This window comes from Spermophilus citellus (assembly GCF_964194105.1).
Source record: "Spermophilus citellus genome assembly, chromosome: 9".
NCBI lineage: Eukaryota > Metazoa > Chordata > Mammalia > Rodentia > Sciuridae > Spermophilus > Spermophilus citellus.
In genome coordinates, this window is record NC_138191.1 from 36160636 (window position 1) to 36178450 (window position 17815).

Sequence of the window (17815 nt, forward strand, 5' to 3'; positions counted from 1 at the left end):
TATCATCCAGTTTGGGTGAAAAAATATTTGCTGAGATTTCTGGAGATTCGTAATTTTTGGAAGCTTGGCAACCCCTTTCCATGAAAGTGTTTCTCGACAGTCACTGCTTAGGGCTACATCAAGAGGAAACAAAACATAGAGATAGAACGTGAAACTGCTTTATTTTGTCACGTTTCAAGAAGCTAGCACAAACCGTGTTGGATTTAGAGTTCCAAACACATCTATCAATATAGGAGAAAACAGAGTGAAACCTAAAAATTCAAACTGTTAGTAGAAACGAACGCTTCAACATAGAAAAATGAAATTTGGAGAACCAAGTTGGCTTAGTGTACTGATCATTACCTGTAAGTATCATCCAGTTTTGGTGAAAAAATACTTGCTGGATTTCTGGAGATTCGTAATTTTAGGAAGCTTGGCAACCCCTTTCCATGAAAGTGTTTCTCGCCAGTCACTGCATAGGGCTACTTCAAGAGGAAAGAACACATAGAGATAGAACGTGAAACTACTTTATTTTGTCAAGTTTCAAGAAGCTAGCACAAACCGTGTTGGATTTAGAGTTCCAAATACATCTATCTATATAGGAGAAAACAGAGTGAAACCTAAAAATTCAAACTGTTACTGGAAATGAACGCTTCAACATAGAAGAACGAAATTTGGGAACCAAGTCGGCTTAGTGTACTGATCATTACCTGAAAGTATCATCCAGTTTGGGTGAAAAAATATTTGCTGAGATTTCTGGAGATTCGTAATTTTTGGAAGCTTGGCAACCCCTTTCCATGAAAGTGTTTCTCGCCAGTCACTTCTTAGGGCTACATCAAGATGAAAAAAAACATGGAGATAGAATCTGAAACTACTTTATTGTGTCAAGTTTCAAGAAGCTAGCACAAACCGTGTTGGATTTAGAGTTCCAAATACATCTATCAATATAGGAGAAAACAGAGTGAAACCTAAAAATTCAAACTGTTACTGGAAATGAACGCTTTAACATAGAAGAACGAAATTTGGGGAACCAAGTCGGCTTAGTGTTCTGATCATTTCCTGAAAGTATCATCAAGTTTGGGTGAAAAAATATTTGCTGAGATTTCTGGTGATTCCTAATTTTTGGAAGCTTGGCAACCCCTTTCCATGAAAGTGTTTCTCGACAGTCACTGCTTAGGGCTACATCAAGAGGAAACAAAACATAGAGAAAGAACGTGAAACTGATTTATTTTGTCAAGTTTCAAGAAGCTAGCACAAACCGTGTTGGATTTAGAGTTCCAAATACATCTATCAATATAGGAGAAAACAGAGTGAAACCTAAAAATTCAAACTGTTACTGGAAATGAATGCTTCAACATAGAAGAACGAAACTTGGGGAACCAAGTTGGCTTATTGTACTGATCATTACCTGAAAGTATCATCCAGTTTGGGTGAAAAAATACTTGCTGAGATTTCTGGAGATTCGAAATTTTAGGAAGCTTGGCAACCCCTTTCTATGAAAGTGTTTCTCGCCAGTCACTGCTTAGGGCTACTTCAAGAGGAAACAACACATAGAGATAGAACGTGAAACTGCTTTATTTTGTCAAGTTTCAAGAAGCTAGCACAAACCATGTTGGATTTAGAGTTCCAAATACATCTATCAATATAGGAGAAAACAGAGTGAAACCTAAAAATTCAAACTGTTACTGGAAATGAACGCTTCACCATTGAGGAACGAAATTTGGGGAACCAAGTTGGCTTAGTGTACTGATCATTACCTGAAAGTATCATCCAGTTTGGGTGAAAAAATATTTGCTGAGATTTCTGGAGATTCGTAATTTTTGGAAGCTTGGCAACCCCTTTCCATGAAAGTGTTTCTCGACAGTCACTGCTTAGGGCTACATCAAGAGGAAACAAAACATAGAGATAGAACGTGAAACTGCTTTATTTTGTCAAGTTTCAAGAAGCTAGCACAAACCGTGTTGGATTTAGAGTTCCAAATACATCTATCAATATAGGAGAAAACAGAGTGAAACCTAAAAATTCAAACTGTTAGTAGAAACGAACGCTTCAACATAGAAGAATGAAATTTGGAGAACCAAGTTGGCTTAGTGTACTGATCATTACCTGTAAGTATCATCCAGTTTTGGTGAAAAAATACTTGCCGAGATTTCTGGAGATTCGTAATTTTAGGAAGCTTGGCAACCCCTTTCCATGAAAGTGTTTCTCGCCAGTCACTGCATAGGGCTACTTCAAGAGGAAAGAACACATAGAGATAGAACGTGAAACTACTTTATTTTGTCAAGTTTCAAGAAGCTAGCACAAACCGTGTTGGATTTAGAGTTCCAAATACATCTATCTATATAGGAGAAAACAGAGTGAAACATAAAAATTGAAACTGTTAGTAGAAACGAACGCTTCAACATAGAAGAATGAAATTTGGGGAACCAAGTTGGCTTATTGTACTGATCATTACCTGAAAGTATCATCCAGTTTGGGTGAAAAAATATTTGCTGAGATTTCTGGAGATTCGTAATTTTTGGAAGCTTGGCAACCCCTTTCCATGAAAGTGTTTCTCGCCAGTCACTGCTTCGGGCTACATCAAGAGGAAAAAAAACATAGAGGACGAACGTGAAACTGCTTTATTTTGTCAAGTTTCAAGAAGCTAGCACAAACCGTGTTGGATTTAGAGTTCCAAATACATTTATCAATATAGGAGAAAACAGAGTGAAACCTAAAAATTTAAACTGTTACTGGAAATGAACGCTTCACCATAGAAGAACGAAATTTGGGGAACCAAGTCGGCTTAGTGTACTGACCATTACCTGAAAGTATCATCCAGTTTGGGTGAAAAAATATTTGCTGAGATTACTGGAGATTCGTAATTTTTGGAAGCTTGGGAACCCCTTTCCATGAAAATGTTTCTCGCCAGTCACTGCTTAGGGATACATCAAGAGGAAACAAGACATAGAGATAGAACGTGAAACTGCTTTATTTTGTCAAGTTTCAAGAAGCTAGCACAAACCGTGTTGGATTTAGATTTCCAAATACATCTATCAATATAAGAGAAAAGAGAGTGAAACCTAAAAATTTAAACTGTTATTGGAAATGAACGCTTCACCATAGAAGAACGAAATTTGGGGAACCAAGTCGGCTTAGTGTACTCACCATTACCTGAAAGTATCATCCAGTTTGGGTGAAAAAATATTTGCTGAGATTTCTGGAGATTCGTAATTTTTGGAAGCTTGGGAAACCCTTTCCATGAAAGTGTTTCTCGCCAGTCACTGCTTAGGGATACATCAAGAGGAAACAAAACATAGAGATAGAACCTGAAACTACTTTATTGTGTCAAGTTTCAAGAAGCTAGCACAAACCGTGTTGGATTTAGAGTTCCAAATACATCTATCAATATAGGAGAAAACAGAGTGAAACCTAAAAATTCAAACTGTTACTGGAAAAGAACGCTTTAACATAGAAGAACGAAATTTGGGGAACCAAGTCGGCTTAGTGTTCTGATCATTTCCTGAAAGTATCATCAAGTTTGGGTGAAAAAATATTTGCTGAGATTTCTGGAGATTCGAAATTTTAGGAAGCTTGGCAACCCCTTTCCATGAAAGTGTTTCTCGCCAGTCACTGCATAGGGCTACTTCAAGAGGAAACAACACATAGATATAGAACGTGAAACTACTTTATTTTGTCAAGTTTCAAGAAGCTAGCACAAACCGTGTTGGATTTAGAGTTCCAAATACATCTATCTATATAGGAGAAAACAGAGTGAAACCTAAAAATTCAAACTGTTACTGGAAATGAACGCTTCAACATAGAAGAACGAAATTTGGGGAACCAAGTCTGCTTAGTGTACTGATCATTACCTGAAAGTATCATCCAGTTTGGGTGAAAAAATATTTGCTGAGATTTCTGGAGATTCGTAATTTTTGGAAGCTTGGGAACCCCTTTCCATGAAAGTGTTTCTCGCCAGTCACTGCTTAGGGATACATCAAGAGGAAACAAAACATAGAGATAGAACCTGAAACTACTTTATTGTGTCAAGTTTCAAGAAGCTAGCACAAACCGTGTTGGATTTAGAGTTCCAAATACATCTATCAATATAGGAGAAAACAGAGTGAAACCTAAAAATTGAAACTGTTAGTAGAAACGAACGCTTCAACATAGAAGAATGAAATTTGGGGAACCAAGTTGGCTTATTGTACTGATCATTACCTGAAAGTATCATCCAGTTTGGGTGAAAAAATATTTGCTGAGATTTCTGGAGATTCGTAATTTTTGGAAGCTTGGCAACCCCTTTCCATGAAAGTGTTTCTCTCCAGTCACTGCTTAGGGCTACTTCAAGAGGAAACAACACATAGAGATAGAACGTGAAACTGCTTTATTTTGTCAAGTTTCAAGAAGCTAGCACAAACCGTGTTGGATTTAGAGTTCCAAATACATCTATCAATATAGGAGAAAACAGAGTGAAACCTAAAAATTCAAACTGTTACTGGAAATGAACGCTTCAACATAGAAGAACAAAATTTGGGGAACCAAGTCGGCGTAGTGTACTGATCATTACCTGAAAGTATCATCCAGTTTGGGTGCAGAAATATTTGCTGTGATTTCTGGAGATTCGTAGTTTTTGGAAGCTTGGCAACCCCTTTCTATGAAAGTGTTTCTCGCCAGTCACTGCTTAGGGCTACTTCAAGAGGAAACAAAACATAGAGATAGAACGTGAAACTGCTTTATTTTGTCAAGTTTCAAGAAGCTAGCACAAACCGTGTTGGATTTAGAATTCCAAATACATCTATCAATATAGGAGAAAACAGAGTGAAACCTAAAAATTCAAACTGTTACTGGAAATGAACGCTTCACCATAGAAGAACGAAATTTGGGGAACCAAGTTGGCTTATTGTACTGATCATTACCTGTAAGTATCATTCAGTTTTGGTGAAAAAATACTTGCTGAGATTTCTGGAGATTCGTAATTTTAGGAAGCTTGGCAACCCCTTTCCATGAAAGTGTTTCTCGCCAGTCACTGCATAGGGCTACTTCATGAGGAAAGAACTCATAGAGACAGAACGTGAAACTACTTTATTTTGTCAAGTTTCAAGAAGCTAGCACAAACCGTGTTGGATTTAGAGTTCCAAATACATCTATCTATATAGGAGAAAACAGAGTGAAACCTAAAAATTCAAACTGTTACTGGAAATGAACGCTTCAACATAGAAGAACGAAATTTGGGGAACCAAGTTGGCTTAGTGTACTGATCATTACCTGAAAGTATCATCCAGTTTGGGTGAAAAAATATTTGCTGTGATTTCTGGAGATTCGTAGTTTTTGGAAGCTTGACAACCCCTTTCTATGAAAGTGTTTCTCGCCAGTCACTGCTTAGGGCTACATCAAGAGGAAACAACACATAGATATAGAACGTGAAACTGCTTTATTTTGTCAAGTTTCAAGAAGCTAGCACAAACCGTGTTGGATTTACAGTTCCAAATCCATCTATCAATATAGGAGAAAACAGAGTGAAACCTAAAAATTCAAACTGTTACTGGAAATGAACGCTTCAACATAGAAGAACGAAATTTGGGGAACCAAGTCGGCTTAGTGTACTGATCATTACCTGAAAGTATCATCCAGTTTGGGTGAAAAAATATTTGCTGAGATTTCTGGAGATTCGTAATTTTTGGAAGCTTGGCAACCCCTTTCCATGAAAGTGTTTCTCGCCAGTCACTGCTTAGGGATACATCAAGAGGAAACAAAACATAGAGATAGAACCTGAAACTACTTCATTGTGTCAAGTTTCAAGAAGCTAGCACAAACCGTGTTGGATTTAGAGTTCCAAATACATCTATCAATATAGGAGAAAACAGAGTGAAACCTAAAAATTGAAACTGTTAGTAGAAACGAACGCTTCAACATAGAAGAATGAAATTTGGGGAACCAAGTTGGCTTATTGTACTGATCATTACCTGAAAGTATCATCCAGTTTGGGTGAAAAAATATTTGCTGAGATTTCTGGAGATTCGTAATTTTTGGAAGCTTGGCAACCCCTTTCCATGAAAGTGTTTCTCGCCAGTCACTGCTTAGGGCTACTTCAAGAGGAAACAACACATAGAGATAGAACGTGAAACTGCTTTATTTTGTCAAGTTTCAAGAAGCTAGCACAAACCGTGTTGGATTTAGAGTTCCAAATCCATCTATCAATATAGGAGAAAACAGAGTGAAACCTAAAAATTCAAACTGTTACTGGAAATGAACGCTTCAACATAGAAGAACAAAATTTGGGGAACCAAGTCGGCTTAGTGTACTGATCATTACCTGAAAGTATCATCCAGTTTGGGTGCAGAAATATTTGCTGTGATTTCTGGAGATTCGTAGTTTTTGGAAGCTTGGCAACCCCTTTCTATGAAAGTGTTTCTCGCCAGTCACTGCTTAGGGCTACTTCAAGAGGAAACAAAACATAGAGATAGAACGTGAAACTGCTTTATTTTGTCAAGTTTCAAGAAGCTAGCACAAACCGTGTTGGATTTAGAGTTCCAAATACATCTATCAATATAGGAGAAAACAGAGTGAAACCTAAAAATTCAAACTGTTACTGGAAATGAACGCTTCACCATAGAAGAACGAAATTTGGGGAACCAAGTTGGCTTATTGTACTGATCATTACCTGTAAGTATCATTCAGTTTTGGTGAAAAAATACTTGCTGAGATTTCTGGAGATTCGTAATTTTAGGAAGCTTGGCAACCCCTTTCCATGAAAGTGTTTCTCGCCAGTCACTGCATAGGGCTACTTCAAGAGGAAAGAACTCATAGAGACAGAACGTGAAACTACTTTATTTTGTCAAGTTTCAAGAAGCTAGCACAAACCGTGTTGGATTTAGAGTTCCAAATACATCTATCTATATAGGAGAAAACAGAGTGAAACCTAAAAATTCAAACTGTTACTGGAAATGAACGCTTCAACATAGAAGAACGAAATTTGGGGAACCAAGTTGGCTTAGTGTACTGATCATTACCTGAAAGTATCATCCAGTTTGGGTGAAAAAATATTTGCTGTGATTTCTGGAGATTCGTAGTTTTTGGAAGCTTGACAACCCCTTTCTATGAAAGTGTTTCTCGCCAGTCACTGCATAGGGCTACTTCAAGAGGAAACAACACATAGATATAGAACGTGAAACTGCTTTATTTTGTCAAGTTTCAAGAAGCTAGCACAAACCGTGTTGGATTTAGAGTTCCAAATACATCTATCAATATAGGAGAAAACAGAGTGAAACATAAAAATTGAAACTGTTAGTAGAAACGAACGCTTCAACATAGAAGAATGAAATTTGGGGAACCAAGTTGGCTTATTGTACTGATCATTACCTGAAAGTATCATCCAGTTTGGGTGAAAAAATATTTGCTGAGATTTCTGGAGATTCGTAATTTTTGGAAGCTTGGCAACCCCTTTCCATGAAAGTGTTTCTCGCCAGTCACTGCTTAGGGCTACATCAAGAGGAAAAAAAACATAGAGGACGAACGTGAAACTGCTTTATTTTGTCAAGTTTCAAGAAGCTAGCACAAACCGTGTTGGATTTAGAGTTCCAAATACATTTATCAATATAGGAGAAAACAGAGTGAAACCTAAAAATTTAAACTGTTACTGGAAATGAACGCTTCACCATAGAAGAACGAAATTTGGGGAACCAAGTCGGCTTAGTGTACTGACCATTACCTGAAAGTATCATCCAGTTTGGGTGAAAAAATATTTGCTGAGATTACTGGAGATTCGTAATTTTTGGAAGCTTGGGAACCCCTTTCCATGAAAATGTTTCTCGCCAGTCACTGCTTAGGGATACATCAAGAGGAAACAAGACATAGAGATAGAACGTGAAACTGCTTTATTTTGTCAAGTTTCAAGAAGCTAGCACAAACCGTGTTGGATTTCGATTTCCAAATACATCTATCAATATAAGAGAAAAGAGAGTGAAACCTAAAAATTTAAACTGTTATTGGAAATGAACGCTTCACCATAGAAGAACGAAATTTGGGGAACCAAGTCGGCTTAGTGTACTCACCATTACCTGAAAGTATCATCCAGTTTGGGTGAAAAAATATTTGCTGAGATTTCTGGAGATTCGTAATTTTTGGAAGCTTGGGAAACCCTTTCCATGAAAGTGTTTCTCGCCAGTCACTGCTTAGGGATACATCAAGAGGAAACAAAACATAGAGATAGAACCTGAAACTACTTTATTGTGTCAAGTTTCAAGAAGCTAGCACAAACCGTGTTGGATTTAGAGTTCCAAATACATCTATCAATATAGGAGAAAACAGAGTGAAACCTAAAAATTCAAACTGTTACTGGAAAAGAACGCTTTAACATAGAAGAACGAAATTTGGGGAACCAAGTCGGCTTAGTGTTCTGATCATTTCCTGAAAGTATCATCAAGTTTGGGTGAAAAAATATTTGCTGAGATTTCTGGAGATTCGAAATTTTAGGAAGCTTGGCAACCCCTTTCCATGAAAGTGTTTCTCGCCAGTCACTGCATAGGGCTACTTCAAGAGGAAACAACACATAGATATAGAACGTGAAACTACTTTATTTTGTCAAGTTTCAAGAAGCTAGCACAAACCGTGTTGGATTTAGAGTTCCAAATACATCTATCTATATAGGAGAAAACAGAGTGAAACCTAAAAATTCAAACTGTTACTGGAAATGAACGCTTCAACATAGAAGAACGAAATTTGGGGAACCAAGTCTGCTTAGTGTACTGATCATTACCTGAAAGTATCATCCAGTTTGGGTGAAAAAATATTTGCTGAGATTTCTGGAGATTCGTAATTTTTGGAAGCTTGGGAACCCCTTTCCATGAAAGTGTTTCTCGCCAGTCACTGCTTAGGGATACATCAAGAGGAAACAAAACATAGAGATAGAACCTGAAACTACTTTATTGTGTCAAGTTTCAAGAAGCTAGCACAAACCGTGTTGGATTTAGAGTTCCAAATACATCTATCAATATAGGAGAAAACAGAGTGAAACCTAAAAATTGAAACTGTTAGTAGAAACGAACGCTTCAACATAGAAGAATGAAATTTGGGGAACCAAGTTGGCTTATTGTACTGATCATTACCTGAAAGTATCATCCAGTTTGGGTGAAAAAATATTTGCTGAGATTTCTGGAGATTCGTAATTTTTGGAAGCTTGGCAACCCCTTTCCATGAAAGTGTTTCTCTCCAGTCACTGCTTAGGGCTACTTCAAGAGGAAACAACACATAGAGATAGAACGTGAAACTGCTTTATTTTGTCAAGTTTCAAGAAGCTAGCACAAACCGTGTTGGATTTAGAGTTCCAAATCCATCTATCAATATAGGAGAAAACAGAGTGAAACCTAAAAATTCAAACTGTTACTGGAAATGAACGCTTCAACATAGAAGAACAAAATTTGGGGAACCAAGTCGGCGTAGTGTACTGATCATTACCTGAAAGTATCATCCAGTTTGGGTGCAGAAATATTTGCTGTGATTTCTGGAGATTCGTAGTTTTTGGAAGCTTGGCAACCCCTTTCTATGAAAGTGTTTCTCGCCAGTCACTGCTTAGGGCTACTTCAAGAGGAAACAAAACATAGAGATAGAACGTGAAACTGCTTTATTTTGTCAAGTTTCAAGAAGCTAGCACAAACCGTGTTGGATTTAGAATTCCAAATACATCTATCAATATAGGAGAAAACAGAGTGAAACCTAAAAATTCAAACTGTTACTGGAAATGAACGCTTCACCATAGAAGAACGAAATTTGGGGAACCAAGTTGGCTTATTGTACTGATCATTACCTGTAAGTATCATTCAGTTTTGGTGAAAAAATACTTGCTGAGATTTCTGGAGATTCGTAATTTTAGGAAGCTTGGCAACCCCTTTCCATGAAAGTGTTTCTCGCCAGTCACTGCATAGGGCTACTTCATGAGGAAAGAACTCATAGAGACAGAACGTGAAACTACTTTATTTTGTCAAGTTTCAAGAAGCTAGCACAAACCGTGTTGGATTTAGAGTTCCAAATACATCTATCTATATAGGAGAAAACAGAGTGAAACCTAAAAATTCAAACTGTTACTGGAAATGAACGCTTCAACATAGAAGAACGAAATTTGGGGAACCAAGTTGGCTTAGTGTACTGATCATTACCTGAAAGTATCATCCAGTTTGGGTGAAAAAATATTTGCTGTGATTTCTGGAGATTCGTAGTTTTTGGAAGCTTGACAACCCCTTTCTATGAAAGTGTTTCTCGCCAGTCACTGCTTAGGGCTACATCAAGAGGAAACAACACATAGATATAGAACGTGAAACTGCTTTATTTTGTCAAGTTTCAAGAAGCTAGCACAAACCGTGTTGGATTTACAGTTCCAAATCCATCTATCAATATAGGAGAAAACAGAGTGAAACCTAAAAATTCAAACTGTTACTGGAAATGAACGCTTCAACATAGAAGAACGAAATTTGGGGAACCAAGTCGGCTTAGTGTACTGATCATTACCTGAAAGTATCATCCAGTTTCTGTGAAAAAATATTTGCTGAGATTTCTGGAGATTCGTAATTTTTGGAAGCTTGGCAACCCCTTTCCATGAAAGTGTTTCTCGCCAGTCACTGCTTAGGGATACATCAAGAGGAAACAAAACATAGAGATAGAACCTGAAACTACTTCATTGTGTCAAGTTTCAAGAAGCTAGCACAAACCGTGTTGGATTTAGAGTTCCAAATACATCTATCAATATAGGAGAAAACAGAGTGAAACCTAAAAATTGAAACTGTTAGTAGAAACGAACGCTTCAACATAGAAGAATGAAATTTGGGGAACCAAGTTGGCTTATTGTACTGATCATTACCTGAAAGTATCATCCAGTTTGGGTGAAAAAATATTTGCTGAGATTTCTGGAGATTCGTAATTTTTGGAAGCTTGGCAACCCCTTTCCATGAAAGTGTTTCTCGCCAGTCACTGCTTAGGGCTACTTCAAGAGGAAACAACACATAGAGATAGAACGTGAAACTGCTTTATTTTGTCAAGTTTCAAGAAGCTAGCACAAACCGTGTTGGATTTAGAGTTCCAAATCCATCTATCAATATAGGAGAAAACAGAGTGAAACCTAAAAATTCAAACTGTTACTGGAAATGAACGCTTCACCATAGAAGAACGAAATTTGGGGAACCAAGTTGGCTTATTGTACTGATCATTACCTGTAAGTATCATTCAGTTTTGGTGAAAAAATACTTGCTGAGATTTCTGGAGATTCGTAATTTTAGGAAGCTTGGCAACCCCTTTCCATGAAAGTGTTTCTCGCCAGTCACTGCATAGGGCTACTTCAAGAGGAAAGAACTCATAGAGACAGAACGTGAAACTACTTTATTTTGTCAAGTTTCAAGAAGCTAGCACAAACCGTGTTGGATTTAGAGTTCCAAATACATCTATCTATATAGGAGAAAACAGAGTGAAACCTAAAAATTCAAACTGTTACTGGAAATGAACGCTTCAACATAGAAGAACGAAATTTGGGGAACCAAGTTGGCTTAGTGTACTGATCATTACCTGAAAGTATCATCCAGTTTGGGTGAAAAAATATTTGCTGTGATTTCTGGAGATTCGTAGTTTTTGGAAGCTTGACAACCCCTTTCTATGAAAGTGTTTCTCGCCAGTCACTGCATAGGGCTACTTCAAGAGGAAACAACACATAGATATAGAACGTGAAACTGCTTTATTTTGTCAAGTTTCAAGAAGCTAGCACAAACCGTGTTGGATTTACAGTTCCAAATCCATCTATCAATATAGGAGAAAACAGAGTGAAACCTAAAAATTCAAACTGTTACTGGAAATGAACGCTTCAACATAGAAGAACGAAATTTGGGGAACCAAGTCGGCTTAGTGTACTGATCATTACCTGAAAGTATCATCCAGTTTGGGTGAAAAAATATTTGCTGAGATTTCTGGAGATTCGTAATTTTTGGAAGCTTGGCAACCCCTTTCCATGAAAGTGTTTCTCGCCAGTCACTGCTTAGGGATACATCAAGAGGAAACAAAACATAGAGATAGAACCTGAAACTACTTTATTGTGTCAAGTTTCAAGAAGCTAGCACAAACCGTGTTGGATTTAGAGTTCCAAATACATCTATCAATATAGGAGAAAACAGAGTGAAACCTAAAAATTGAAACTGTTAGTAGAAACGAACGCTTCAACATAGAAGAATGAAATTTGGGGAACCAAGTTGGCTTATTGTACTGATCATTACCTGAAAGTATCATCCAGTTTGGGTGAAAAAATATTTGCTGAGATTTCTGGAGATTCGTAATTTTTGGAAGCTTGGCAACCCCTTTCCATGAAAGTGTTTCTCGCCAGTCACTGCTTAGGGCTACATCAAGAGGAAAAAAAACATAGAGGACGAATGTGAAACTGCTTTATTTTGTCAAGTTTCAAGAAGCTAGCACAAACCGTGTTGGATTTAGAGTTCCAAATACATTTATCAATATAGGAGAAAACAGAGTGAAACCTAAAAATTTAAACTGTTACTGGAAATGAATGCTTCACCATAGAAGAACGAAATTTGGGGAACCAAGTCGGCTTAGTGTACTGACCATTACCTGAAAGTATCATCCAGTTTGGGTGAAAAAATATTTGCTGAGATTACTGGAGATTCGTAATTTTTGGAAGCTTGGGAACCCCTTTCCATGAAAATGTTTCTCGCCAGTCACTGCGTAGGGATACATCAAGAGGAAACAAGACATAGAGATAGAACGTGAAACTGCTTTATTTTGTCAAGTTTCAAGAAGCTAGCACAAACCGTGTTGGATTTAGATTTCCAAATACATCTATCAATATAGGAGAAAACAGAGTGAAACCTAAAAATTCAAACTGTTACTGGAAATGAACGCTTCAACATAGAAGAACGAAATTTGGGGAACCAAGTCGGCTTAGTGTACTGATCATTACCTGAAAGTATCATCCAGTTTGGGTGAAAAAATATTTGCTGAGATTTCTGGAGATTCGTAATTTTTGGAAGCTTGGGAACCCCTTTCCATGAAAATGTTTCTCGCCAGTCACTGCTTAGGGATACATCAAGAGGAAACAAAACATAGAGATAGAACCTGAAACTACTTTATTGTGTCAAGTTTCAAGAAGCTAGCACAAACCGTGTTGGATTTAGAGTTCCAAATACATCTATCAATATAGGAGAAAACAGAGTGAAACCTAAAAATTGAAACAGTTAGTAGAAACGAACGCTTCAACATAGAAGAATGAAATTTGGGGAACCAAGTTGGCTTATTGTACTGATCATTACCTGAAAGTATCATCCAGTTTGGGTGAAAAAATATTTGCTGAGATTTCTGGAGATTCGTAATTTTTGGAAGCTTGGCAACCCCTTTCCATGAAAGTGTTTCTCGCCAGTCACTTCTTAGGGCTACATCAAGATGAAAAAAAACATGGAGATAGAATCTGAAACTACTTTATTGTGTCAAGTTTCAAGAAGCTAGCACAAACCGTGTTAGATTTAGAGTTCCAAATACATCTATCAATATAGGAGAAAACAGAGTGAAACCTAAAAATTCAAACTGTTACTGGAAATGAACGCTTTAACATAGAAGAACGAAATTTGGGGAACCAACTCGGCTTAGTGTTCAGATCATTTCCTGAAAGTATCATCCAGTTTGGGTGAAAAAATATTTGCTGGGATTTCTGGTGATTCCTAATTTTTGGAAGCTTGGCAACCCCTTTCCATGAAAGTGTTTCTCGACAGTCACTGCTTAGGGCTACATCAAGAGGAAACAAAACATAGAGATAGAACGTGAAACTGCTTTATTTTGTCAAGTTTCAAGAAGCTAGCACAAACCGTGTTGGATTTAGAGTTCCAAATACATCTATCAATATAGGAGAAAACAGAGTGAAACCTAAAAATTGAAACTGTTAGTAGAAACGAACGCTTCAACATAGAATAATGAAATTTGGGGAACCAAGTTGGCTTAGTGTACTGATCATTACCTGAAAGTATCATCCAGTTTGGGTGAAAAAATATTTGCTGAGATTTCTGGAGATTCGTAATTTTTGGAAGCTTGGGAACCCCTTTCCATGAAAGTGTTTCTCGCCAGTCACTGCTTAGGGCTACATCAAGAGGAAACAAAACATAGAGATAGAGTCTGAAACTCCTTTATTGTGTCAAGTTTCAAGAAGCTAGCACAAACCGTGTTGGATTTAGAGTTCAAAATACATCTACCAATATAGGAGAAAACAGAGTGAAACCTAAAAATTGAAACTGTTAGTAGAAACGAACGCTTCAACATAGAAGAACGAAATTTGGGGAACCAAGTTGGCTTATTGTACTGATCATTACCTGAAAGTATCATCCAGTTTGGGTGAAAAAATACTTGCTGAGATTTCTGGAGATTCGTAATTTTAGGAAGCTTGGCAACCCCTTTCCATGAAAGTGTTTCTCGCCAGTCACTGCTTAGGGCTACTTCAAGAGGAAACAACACATAGAGATAGAACGTGAAACTGCTTTATTTTGTCAAGTTTCAAGAAGCTAGCACAAACCGTGTTGGATTTAGAGTTCCAAATACATCTATCAATATAGGAGAATACAGAGTGAAACCTAAAAATTCAAACTGTTACTGGAAATGAACGCTTCACCATTGAAGAACGAAATTTGGGGAACCAAGTTGGATTAGTGTACTGATCATTACCTGAAAGTATCATCCATTTTGGGTGAAAAAATATTTGCTGAGATTTCTGGAGATTCATAATTTTTGGAAGCCTGGCAACCCCTTTCTATGAAAGTGTTTCTCGCCAGTCACTGCTTAGGGCTACTTCAAGAGGAAACAAAACATAGAGACAGAACCTGAAACTACTTTATTGTGTCAAGTTTCAAGAAGCTAGCACAAACCGTGTTGGATTTAGAGTTCCAAATACATCTATCAATATAGGAGAAAACAGAGTGAAACCTAAAAATTGAAACTGTTAGTAGAAACGAACGCTTCAACATAGAAGAATGAAATTTGGGGAACCAAGTTGGCTTAGTGTACTGATCATTACCTGAAAGTATCATCCAGTTTGGGTGAAAAAATATTTGCTGTGATTTCTGGAGATTCGTAGTTTTTGGAAGCTTGACAACCCCTTTCTATGAAAGAGTTTCTCGCCAGTCACTGCTTAGGGCTACATCAAGAGGAAACAACACATAGATATAGAACGTGAAACTGCTTTATTTTGTCAAGTATCAAGAAGCTAGCACAAACCGTGTTGGATTTACAGTTCCAAATCCATCTATCAATATAGGAGAAAACAGAGTGAAACCTAAAAATTCAAACTGTTACTGGAAATGAACGCTTCAACATAGAAGAACGAAATTTGGGGAACCAAGTCTGCTTAGTGTACTGATCATTACCTGAAAGTATCATCCAGTTTGGGTGAAAAAATATTTGCTGAGATTTCTGGAGATTCGTAATTTTTGGAAGCTTGGGAACCCCTTTCCATGAAAGTGTTTCTCGCCAGTCACTGCTTAGGGATACATCAAGAGGAAACAAAACATAGAGATAGAACCTGAAACTACTTTATTGTGTCAAGTTTCAAGAAGCTAGCACAAACCGTGTTGGATTTAGAGTTCCAAATACATCTATCAATATAGGAGAAAACAGAGTGAAACCTAAAAATTGAAACTGTTAGTAGAAACGAACGCTTCAACATAGAAGAATGAAATTTGGGGAACCAAGTTGGCTTATTGTACTGATCATTACCTGAAAGTATCATCCAGTTTGGGTGAAAAAATATTTGCTGAGATTTCTGGAGATTCGTAATTTTTGGAAGCTTGGCAACCCCTTTCCATGAAAGTGTTTCTCGCCAGTCACTGCTTAGGGCTACTTCAAGAGGAAACAACACATAGAGATAGAACGTGAAACTGCTTTATTTTGTCAAGTTTCAAGAAGCTAGCACAAACCGTGTTGGATTTAGAGTTCCAAATACATTTACCAATATAGGAGAAAACAGAGTGAAACCTAAAAATTTAAACTGTTACTGGAAATGAACGCTTCACCATAGAAGAACGAAATTTGGGGAACCAAGTCGGCTTAGTGTACTGACCATTACCTGAAAGTATCATCCAGATTGGGTGAAAAAATATTTGCTGAGATTACTGGAGATTCGTAATTTTTGGAAGCTTGGGAACCCCTTTCCATGAAAATGTTTCTCGCCAGTCACTGCTTAGGGATACATCAAGAGGAAACAAGACATAGAGATAGAACGTGAAACTGCTTTATTTTGTCAAGTTTCAAGAAGCTAGCACAAACCGTGTTGGATTTAGAGTTCCAAATACATCTATCAATATAGGAGAAAACAGAGTGAAACCTAAAAATTCAAACTGTTAGTAGAAACGAACGCTTCAACATAGAAGAATGAAATTTGGAGAACCAAGTTGGCTTAGTGTACTGATCATTACCTGTAAGTATCATCCAGTTTTGGTGAAAAAATACTTGCTGAGATATCTGGAGATTCGTAATTTTAGGAAGCTTGGCAACCCCTTTCCATGAAAGTGTTTCTCGCCAGTCACTGCATAGGGCTACTTCAAGAGGAAAGAACACATAGAGACAGAACGTGAAACTACTTTATTTTGTCAAGTTTCAAGAAGCTAGCACAAACCGTGTTGGATTTAGAGTTCCAAATACATTTACCAATATAGGAGAAAACAGAGTGAAACCTAAAAATTTAAACTGTTACTGGAAATGAACGCTTCACCATAGAAGAACGAAATTTGGGGAACCAAGTCGGCTTAGTGTACTGACCATTACCTGAAAGTATCATCCAGTTTGGGTGAAAAAATATTTGCTGAGATTACTGGAGATTCGTAATTTTTGGAAGCTTGGGAACCCCTTTCCATGAAAATGTTTCTCGCCAGTCACTGCTTAGGGATACATCAAGAGGAAACAAGACATAGAGATAGAACGTGAAACTGCTTTATTTTGTCAAGTTTCAAGAAGCTAGCACAAACCGTGTTGGATTTAGAGTTCCAAATACATCTATCAATATAGGAGAAAACAGAGTGAAACCTAAAAATTCAAACTGTTAGTAGAAACGAACGCTTCAACATAGAAGAATGAAATTTGGAGAACCAAGTTGGCTTAGTGTACTGATCATTACCTGTAAGTATCATCCAGTTTTGGTGAAAAAATACTTGCTGAGATATCTGGAGATTCGTAATTTTAGGAAGCTTGGCAACCCCTTTCCATGAAAGTGTTTCTCGCCAGTCACTGCATAGGGCTACTTCAAGAGGAAAGAACACATAGAGACAGAACGTGAAACTACTTTATTTTGTCAAGTTTCAAGAAGCTAGCACAAACCGTGTTGGATTTAGAGTTCCAAATACATCTATCTATATAGGAGAAAACAGAGTGAAACCTAAAAATTCAAACTCTTACTGGAAATGAACGCTTCAACATAGAAGAACGAAATTTGGGGAACTAAGTGGGCTTAGTGTACTGATCTTTACCTGAAAGTATCATCCAGTTTGGGTGAAAAAATATTTGCTGTGATTTCTGGAGATTCGTAGTTTTTGGAAGCTTGACAACCCTTTTCTATGAAAGTGTTTCTCGCCAGTCACTGCTTAGGGCTACATCAAGAGGAAACAACACATAGATATAGAACGTGAAACTGCTTTATTTTGTCAAGTTTCAAGAAGCTAGCACAAACCGTGTTAGATTTAGAGTTCCAAATACATCTATCAATATAGGAGAAAACAGAGTGAAACCTAAAAATTCAAACTGTTACTGGAAATGAACGCTTCAACATAGAAGAACGAAACTTGGGGAACCAAGTCGGCTTAGTGTACTGATCATTACCTGAAAGTATCATCCAGTTTGGGTG